Source organism: Vulpes lagopus, chromosome 24, assembly GCF_018345385.1.
Source record: "Vulpes lagopus strain Blue_001 chromosome 24, ASM1834538v1, whole genome shotgun sequence".
NCBI lineage: Eukaryota > Metazoa > Chordata > Mammalia > Carnivora > Canidae > Vulpes > Vulpes lagopus.
The window spans coordinates 57,626,828-57,636,399 of NC_054847.1; the positions used below are offsets into that span (position 1 = coordinate 57,626,828).

At 55.7% G+C, this 9,572-nt stretch overlaps 1 long non-coding RNA gene across 4 annotated transcripts; it reads left to right on the forward strand.

Moving 5' to 3' along the window:
• LOC121482166 lies at window positions 1–8,255 on the forward strand. 4 transcript variants are annotated; one of them, XR_005985528.1, is made up of 6 exons: window positions 1–110; window positions 585–682; window positions 3,578–4,935; window positions 6,485–6,679; window positions 7,043–7,665; window positions 7,764–8,255. It is a non-coding gene; the product is annotated as an uncharacterized LOC121482166 (long non-coding RNA). The 4 variants fall into 4 exon arrangements; XR_005985525.1 differs by having other exon boundaries at window positions 7,043–8,255; XR_005985527.1 differs by having other exon boundaries at window positions 6,485–6,595; window positions 7,043–8,255.
• The last annotated feature ends 1,317 nt before the right edge of the window (window positions 8,256–9,572 follow it).

Sequence of the window (9,572 nt, forward strand, 5' to 3'; positions counted from 1 at the left end):
TGGAGCAGGGTGGCACCAGAAGCCTGACGTGCTCTGTGGCAGAGACAGTGCCGACGGTGTGGCAGGTGGCTTCCAAGCATCTTTAGAAGCAAAAGACAACAGCTCTCCAGGTAAACAGGCAAGCAGGCCTGTGCCGTGAGAGCGGAAGGCGGCAGGCGGGGGCCAGGGGCTCCGGTTACTCCGCGAGGCTCTACCTGAGGCCTACAGGCCCTTGCTCGGTGCCCAGATTTGCATCAAACAGGTGTGCAGCACACCTGAGCCTCCAATGGGCGCGCCTGCCGGGCGTTACAGCACCCGGTGGGGGTGCGTCCTGAGCGGCCGGGGCGGGGGCACGCCGGCTCCTTCCCGAGCCCTCCCGGCTCCAGACTCCTCAGCTGCGTTCTTCCGTTTTGCCGCAAATGGCTTCAGAAACGCTGTGTGTGGTTCCACGGGTCGGTCTGCAGCCCGTTGGCAGACGCTGGGCCCCAGGGCGGCCGGGGAGGGGGGACGCGCTATCCCAACCCCCTCCCCAGCACCCCAAGCGCCGCGGTGGCTGGAGGAGCTTCCCTTTGCTGCAAACCCTGAGCTGCTCTGGCTCCCAGCAGGAAAGTCTGGGACAAGTCAACCTCCCAGTGGAAACCGCGAGGACAGTGACGGATCTTTTAAAACTCAGATCATCCGGTCGGTCACCTTCTCCATACAGGTAAACGGAGCTCTGTTACTAATGCCACATTAGCGACCAGCGGAGGCAGGGTGGGCCTCACAGTCACAGCGGCAGTGCGACCCGGACCTTGACCCCAGGAGAGGCGCGTGCGCGGCCACACCTGTGCTCAAACCGATGGTTAAATATTATGTTTTTAAAAACGGAAGACAGCCCCAGGGATGTGTTCATCAGTTTGTTTGTAAAAGGCAAGTTTCCTGAGGTTCCTGCATTGAGAGCCAATTCAGTATTCCTTACGCGTATGCAGTTGTAATTGTAATTACTATTTATCTATTGGGAATTGGACTTTAAAAAGTATTATTTTGTTGAAAGAGGGGGTCACAGGAGGGAGAGGGCGCTCAGAGCTGAACCTCTGCAGGGTGACCCCAAGTGGCTCCTGGGCCACGGTGGGGCCTTGCTGGACGGAGCTACCTGCTGGCGGTGGTCTGACAGCTGGGCTCCCACCCTCCCCTCGGGGCAACTTTGCAGTCCCTGGGCCAGGTCCTGGGCAGTGACTCCCGGACACATCCCCTCAGGGCCCCAAGACCGCCCTTGCACGAGGGGCAGAGAGCAGAGGAGAGCCACTCTGAAACATCAAACAGAGGATGTCCGCTGCAGACGGAACCAAAACCCAAAATGCCAAGTACCCCCAGGCCATCCTACCTCCTCCTGCACTCCCTGGGTCCCTGCCCACGGCGCCCCCAACCCTGCACAGCCTCAGCCAGCTCCCCAAGCACACCGTCTGCTTCCCGTCTGTAAGATTCACATGGAGACACACCTCCTCGCCCTGGGGTTGTGGGCAGTACCAGCCTCAAAGCACAGCACAGCAAACAGCCAAACAACACAAAGCTCCAGGCACCCCCACCCAGGCACTAGCCGGGAGTGAAAGAGCCCAGGTTCCCCTGGGGCTTCAGGGCGAATGTAGGGAACTCAGGGTGAGCCCCCGCCCCCAGCCATCCCCTTACCTCCTAGTGTGGCCCCCCACACACACCCTGCCCCCTGCAGCCTTCCCCCTGCCCCATGCACACACCCCATGCACACCCCCCCATGCTCCCCCTGCACACCCCCCATGCACACCTCCCATGCACATGCCCCAAGCACACCCCCCATGTACACACCTCCCTCCCTGCATATCCCCCACCCTGTTCATGCCCCTCCCCCTGCACGACCGCCCACCCCATGCACATAACCCTGGCGCCGGCCCCCCCTGCACACACACATACTGCCAGGCACCCACCCTCACGTTGCCCACCGCGCACACACATCCCCAGCACAGGGCACCTCCCACTCTGGGTGACATCATCACAGAGGAAGCCCGCCACCCAACCAGGCCTCCCCTTGCACACCAGGCCGCAAGGTGCCACCCATGTCCTTGGGACGCATGGGTGCTGGGAAGTCGCAGCCCATTACCTTTACAAACATGACTGGTTTGTGTCCTTTATTTTTAAGTCTCACCCATCCTCAGGGCACAGCAGGGCAGCCAGTGGGAGGCCTTGGCTTTTTCCTATGTACAGTGTCCACCCTCCCTGTGTTTCCCAACGGGGCCGGTAGTGATCTGGGGAAATGGACCTCCTTTGTGTGGGCAAATGGGGGCTGTCCCTGCAACACCGGGCACGTTGGGCACCCCCAGAGCACATTTCGGTCAGAGCTCAGCTCTGTTGCTTCAGGCACTCTGCTTTCCTACTTTAAAATGCACTCACGTTGGACTTGGGACCCTTGACCACCTTCGGGTTTGAATCCTCCTAGCTGGGAACGCTTTCCCCGAGATGGTAGCAGGTCCATGACCAGAAGGGAAGGTGGCTCACAGTGTTAGGGGCAAGTCCTATGGTGACACTTGGCTCCCCTCGGACCCACTGCCAAGCCCTGCCACTGATGTGCCGTGGCCCACCTGCCAGGACCCATGCCCCTCAGCCAGGAAGGGAACCATGGGCCAGCCTCCTGCAGCTCTGGAGAATGTTACCTAGGGGAATGGGAACACAGTGAGGGGGTAAGGGGGCGAGGGGGTCAGGAGGTCAGGGGAGAGGGGGCCAGGGAGCAAGGGGGCTAGGGGACTAGGGGGCCAGGGGGAGAGGGGGCCAAGGGGTGAGGGGATGAGGGGGCCAGGGGGCCAGGGGTGAGGGGGCGGGCTCAGTTTGTTAGGTCACCACCCACCTAAAACCCTGCGTTATCGGAACGAGCTCCAATATAAAAACTTCAATCTGAATCTTAAAACATCTTCAAAGGCGTTTGTCATTGTTAATTATTAGAAAGACAAAGCATCCGGCTGGAATCAGCACATAGCACATGCATATAGAGCGCTTCATTCTCTCTCTAGTCCGCCCATAATTTTGTCCAGATTTTTTATTGTTAAGCAAACACTTGTGCTTCAACAGCACACTGATAAATTCCTAATCCTCAATGACTTGACATGGATTCTGAACTAAAATCCAGTGGACTAAGAGTTTTTTCATTCTCGCACACATCAGATCTTTAGAAAAAATGATTTCAACTTTGTGGCCCAACACACCCCAGAATCCTGAGTCCTCCACAGAGCCCCTGCGAAAGCCTCGCCCCAGCACACGCCACCCACCGCGATGAAGGTGGAGAACTCTCCCGTGACGCTGGGTGTTCAGACACAGCCTGCTTCTCTGGAGAGGCCCAGGCGTGGGGACCGTGCTCCCACACCCCAGCCCCCAGGGCAAGTCCCCGGAGACTCCAGGGAAGCATGAGGACCTGCGCCCTGGACAGCCTTCCCCAGGCGGGCGCAATGGCTCCCCTCTGGCCGTAGGCCCCCTCTCTGCTCCCCGCACCCCTGGTGCAACCTGAGGCCACATACTACTTCAAGGTGCCATGACACACCAGACACCTGAGCAATTAAGGAAACAGCCTTTTTTTTTTTTTTTTTTTTAATAAAATCAGCTGGATTCATCCCAGGTGACCAAGGCTGCAACCAATGCCCAGGCTGCATTTGTCATGTCAACGAGGGGAGAACATCTGCTTCTACAGGAGGAATCTCTTCAGAGACATGAGTGTCACCTTCCAGAATGTTCACAGTGACTGGAGATCTTTCCAGATGCTGCACAGCATTTGCAAACTTCCAGCATCCCGGTGAAAATTAAGGCCCAGGGCTTATGAACAAAACCTTGCAGGTGCAGGCACCGTGCACTCGGGCGCCAGAGCCACCTGCTCCTTGTGCGTATAGGACCTAAGCCCGACAGGGCCAGGCATGTTGAACTACTGCCATGGTGGTCTTACAGAAGCCAGGCCACACCACGGTGTCCTACATCCTGTCGGGAGAGCAGAAAAAAGATAAGGCAGAAACGCGCCCATCCAGAGGGCCCCTCCCAGCCTGGAAGCCGCCCTGATTCGTGCCCAGGCAGTGTTCATAGCAAGATGGCAAAAAAAACTCTCCATGGGAACGTTGATGTCCACCGAGTCTCACAGTGGTTATCCTCCCGCCCCCAGCGGTGACCTGTCTAACTGAGTCACTCCCCTGGGCCGTGCTGGGGAAGCCGCCCCACCACCGACCCCTGTGTTTCACAACCCCCATCTCCCCAGGCTGCCGTCCCCCCAGAGCACCTATAAAGTGAATTTGGGCCACAGGTTCCTTCAGCCACAGCCATGTGCTTGTGCGTGGACTCCTGGGTCTTATGCCCAGACCTTCCTGCAAGATGCAGCGCCTCGGCTCCCTCAGCCATGGGCGGCCTGATAGCCTGGGGGCAGAGAAGTCTGGCTCAAAAAGAGTGAGTGTCCCACGGGAGCTGCGGGACACGGGGAAGTTCCTCATGCACAGTGCACCTGTGTCACCCTGTGCCCCAATGGGGGGCCCTAAGGTTAGGTGAGCAGTGAGACGGGGCTTGCTCTCTTATCTATGTAGGATCCCGGGACTAGGGGCTAGAAGCCCCTCTGAGCTGCTCATGGTAGCCCCACCTGCACCTCCCACCCCATGGGGACCCCCAGGCTCTGGTCGGCATGGACCAGCGTCCGACATCAGGCCTCATGTCCTATGTCGCCGGTGCCACCTCGTGTGACAGTTGCTAGACAGAGGGTGCTAGACTGTCCAGGGGCAGTGCTGCCCAGGCAGCCTCACCCCCAGTCCCCCATCCACCCTGGAGACCAGGCAGGGGCACACCGACTGCGGGGAAGGTCAGAAGACAAGAGCCCTTCAGGCCCAAGTGTGAACCGCAGGGTCGGGGTGGCCAGTCTCTGCAAAGGGGACAGATGGACAGCGCAGCTGGAGGATCTGTGGTGGCCACCAGCCCGAAGCCTGGAGCCAGGTGAGCTCATGAACAGTCTGCCTGCCCCCTGGGGGGACCTGGATTCCCAGCCAGGCCTTAGGTGCCGCCACAGGGTGCCCTAGGGACCTGCCACCCTACAGGCAGGGACACCGGGAACCCAATGCCCACCCGCCCCCGAGACAGCAGCTGCTAGAGGACGGGCAGGCCAGGCTCTGGCCTTCCCTGAGGAGGGGGAGTCCCCGGGGGGAACATTCTGGAGAGAAGGGGGAGGGCCCTGTCCTGGCTGCTGTCCCGGTGGGCCTGGGCTCCCGTAGTCACGAAGGTTGCCCACTCCATCTTCAGGGCCCCATCTCCAGGGCCCTCTCAGGGCTTCTGGCCAGAATCCCTGGGCCACTGTCCTGTGGATGGAGACCCACGCACTGTGTGCGGTGGCTTCACGCCCCCAGAGGCCGGGCCTATCTCCCCACCATCACCTCATAGCACTGTGCAGGCATCAGCGAGGGATGCGGGCAACAGGAAATGACAATACAGGAGGAGAAATCTTCCCTATCCCAGCCCGGAACTACCCTGTCCCCACCTCCCTGTGGGCACACGCCCATCCACCTGCCCAGGCAGGCCCTGCACCTCTGCTGCCAGACTCCCCTCAGCTCTGGGCAGTGCTCATCCCTACCCTGGGACGGCCCTCCCGCCCTCTGCGCTCCACCCCTTCCCTGGTCCTCCTGCCCCTTTTCCTCCACCCCTGCTCCTGCCCTCCATCTCTGCCCTCTGCACTCCAACCCTGTCCCCGTCCTCCACCCCTGCCCCTATCGTCCCACTGGCTGTGCTCCCTGCAAAAGAGTAAACTTACTCTCAATGTGTCAATGTGATCATTCACCATATCTCTGTAAGGAGCATCAGGAGCAAAAATGAGAATAGTTTCTAGATAGTGAGTATCTGCATCCAGCAACAATTATCTAAAAATTACCTAAAAGAAAAAAGAATTCTCTCGTGAAAAATTCAGCTGATAATTTGGAACTTTTTTTACCATAGAGGTAACGTCAGTCCAGAGCATGTTGCAGGTGGGCCAGGGCGCTGCTGAGGTGGGGCATAGGGGCGCCCAGCACAGCCTGCCGCCTGCCTGAGCGGCCCATGCTCACCTCAGGACGGCCAGGCGAGAAGGATTACTGGGCACTGCCTGTGTGTGCAGCAAGCCAGGCATGAGAGGTTCAGATTAAATAAATAACACAAACCAAACAAGCGCTTCACACCCTCAGAGCATGGTTTGGGCTGTGTCACAACATCACAGTGTCACCTTCTCCCTGGCACAGAGGTTCTGCTGTGGTTTATTTCTAAAGCCAAAAAGTACATCGTTTGGCAATTTGTCACTCCAGGTACAATAACAGCAAGAAAAAATTCCATTATTGCATGCCCTTTGGTTAAGTCTCCATCAAAGTCCCCAAATTCAAAGCAGCCAGCTCCCCAATCAGTAACTACAGCCGAGAATTAGTGATCACATTTTTTTTTTTCTCAGAGTTAATTGAAACTGATGTGTTTTGAAATCATAGTGGGGGTTTCTCAAGAAAAGTGCTATGTGTTATTCAACCGGCAGGCGTGAAACAGGCCGAAGTCAGCAAGACTCACGCCCCAGGATCCCTCCTCATCGGCACCGGCGGGCACAAGCTCCACAGCCTCTCCCAGCGGATAAATATTTAAATTATATGTATGTCAATGTTCAGAGCAACCTGAAAGAAACCTGTTCTTTTTCCTTCTGTCATCCGGCTGTGAATTTTGAATAACACCGTAGGTCAGTGCAGACGCCCTTTCGTAAATCACAGAGCTAACTGACCTGTTAGGTTATAGCTTCCCTTCTTCTGCTCCCTAAGACTAATTTTTCCAGGCATAGTAGGGGTATTTCCAATTAACAGCAATGTAGTCTTGGATCACAGCTTTGCAAAGGTTCAATGCTAAGAAGTAAATATTGGAATACGCAGCGGCAATAATTCATAAGCCGCAGGAAGGAAAGTGCATGCCTGTCTTGTTGGGCTGATTGGAGCCAGTTACATTTTTATAGAATTACACACCAGCTACACTCTATCAATTCCTTACAATTATCATAAAATTCCTTTTTATGATATTCTTGTGACCCCACCCCTTTCGCTGCTCCCAGAGTTTATCTGTGACATGTGAGGCGTATCTGCACTGCGGGCTCTGCACAGATGGGCCTCCAGACCCTCCAGGGCCCTGTGATTGGACCAAAACCGCCCTCCAGCCTGCTAATGTGAGGATCTCCCTGGAGTCTGTTCCTCAGGAGTGTGGCCAGGTCATGGAGCCAGCCCCGCACAGGTAGATGGTTACCTGGGGAACTGCTGCCGTCAAGGGAGGAGCTAGCCGAGTACCGTGGCAGATTTATGTGTTTCCAGGGCAACCAAACATGCCCAGAGAGCGGGGCAGGGTGATATATTTGGGGCACCTCCAGAGAGGTGCACTTTGGCCCCATGAACAGACCCAAGTACCCCGAGGACAAGGACCTACGGTTGGAACCAGCAGCAGCTGGGATGTGGCCGGCCATGACTTGCTGCATGCTCACGGGATGCTTCCGGGGCCTGGTGAGATTCAGACTAAATCGGACCCAGGACCCACAAACTAAATTGAATTATTAAAGCCTTGTCTCCAGCTTTTAAAAATTCTTCAGCTTTTTGGGTTGCCTGGGGGCACAGCCAGTTGATTTCGGCTCAGGTCATGATCCCGGGGTTGTGAGATCGAGCCCCACATCGAGATCCCTGCTCGTTGGTGAGTCTGCCTCTCCCTCTCCCCCTACACCCCACCCCCCCGCTCGTTCTCTCTCTCTCTCAAATAAGTAAGTAAAATCTTAAAAAACTATTCTTCAGTCTTTCTATACAGTGGCTTGTCTCCCTCACTTCACATGTGAGGCTGAGGTCAGAGAGCGTAACCAGGCCAGTTGGCGGCAGCCAGGGCGGAGCGGGGAGGCCCCCTGTCCACACGTGCACTGCTCAGACGAGACACTCACCAGGTCCTCTCCGTTCTCATCCTCGGGCCCCACACTCCGTACAGGTGCCAAGAGGAAAGCACAGCTTGCCTTGCTTTGCAAAAGGACCAGAGCTCGCTGGGCCGTTTATAAAGCAGAAGAGTGGGAAGCTGCGGTAGGTCTGTCCCCACTGCCTGGCCTCCCCACACACATGCCAAGGCCAGGGGCCCTCGAACTCTGCCTTGTGGGGTGGCTCGCTGGTGGCAGTGACCTTTGCTGCTACAACGCTGGCCACTGAGCTCAACTCCGAATGGACCCTTTCTCGCACAGTGTATCTCTGGGCAAAGCTATACAACCGGATGTATTTTTTTAAATAAATAAACTTTATACTGAATTTTTAAATGTAACCATCGATCCTTACTTTACAACCCAATGTCAACTAAAAGTTTAACAAGAAGACAAGAAGAGAAGGTGCCTCTGTCTCTGCTACCACATATGTGTTTAATACAGAGGCCGTCCTGGGACACCCCCCCACCCCCCCACCCAACTCAGAACACCGTTCTCCCCAACAGCTGAGCTGGCTGAGAGACCCACAAAACCCAACTGCTCCATGGGAGAGACCACACTTCCAGAAAATTCCAGACAATCATGTCCCTGTGGAAATGCCTCTGTGGTAGAGATGCTGACACGCACGCCCCACCAGGACTGTATGCGGGAACCAGCCAGGTGGAAACTGAGGTGCAGGGACATCTGAAGAGGCGAGCGGTCTGAAGCCCACCTCTGCTTCTGCCCAGGGACACCCGCCGGCTCCCCTTGCTCCTGCCCCGGGGCTTCCAGAAAGTTCTGAGAGAAGAAAGGAGCCTAGTTACGGGAAGGGGCCAGATGTGCCCGTGTCTGTGCTACCGACAGAGAGAGCAGCCCTGGCCCCACATCAGGCACTTCCATGCAAGCGAGCAGTATGGGCCGTAAAAGGAAAGTCTCTAATTTTTTAAAATCATTATTTGCCCAATGATCTGAAATAGGTAAATAACATTTGTCTTATAAAGCCCATAATTACAGCGTGTGCTTGTGCACCGAGCCATAGCAGAGACTCCAGTGTCTCGATGGCAAAGCCGCGTCCCTGCAGACAACGAATTCACAAAACAACCGCACATGCGAGAGTGTTTCTAGGGGCTGGGCACTGCACGTACTTGTGTTCAGCAATTGGAATGTCCTAACGAGTTCCAAAGACAGACCAGCACCCACTTCAGGAAGATTCAGGTAAGAGCTTCTAGGCATTTATGTTGATGACAAAGCTGTTGCACGGAATACCTACCCTGGTTGAAGTCCAAGCGTTTTTTTTCATTTTTTCTCCATATAAATGATTAGCACATTAGGGACATACTTTGTGGTTCACATAAACTTTCCACAAATTATTCACATGGTATCTCAGCCCCTGAGTTAACGTTTGGTTTGCTTTGGGTTTGGATATTTAATGATCACACTGCACCAGCTTGTGTGGAAGAACCTGACCCACCTCACTGTTTGGATAAGACTGATGCTGACGGGAACATACGTTATTGAACCTGTTCCTATTTTTGCTGTCTCCAAATTGACCAGAGCCCCTCCCTGAGCATTTCAAGAGTCAAACATCTTCACCAAACTTCTGGAAGTTCCACGACCCACAGTAAATCCTTCCAGAGAAGTCATGCACACGCCCTAGGCTGTGCAG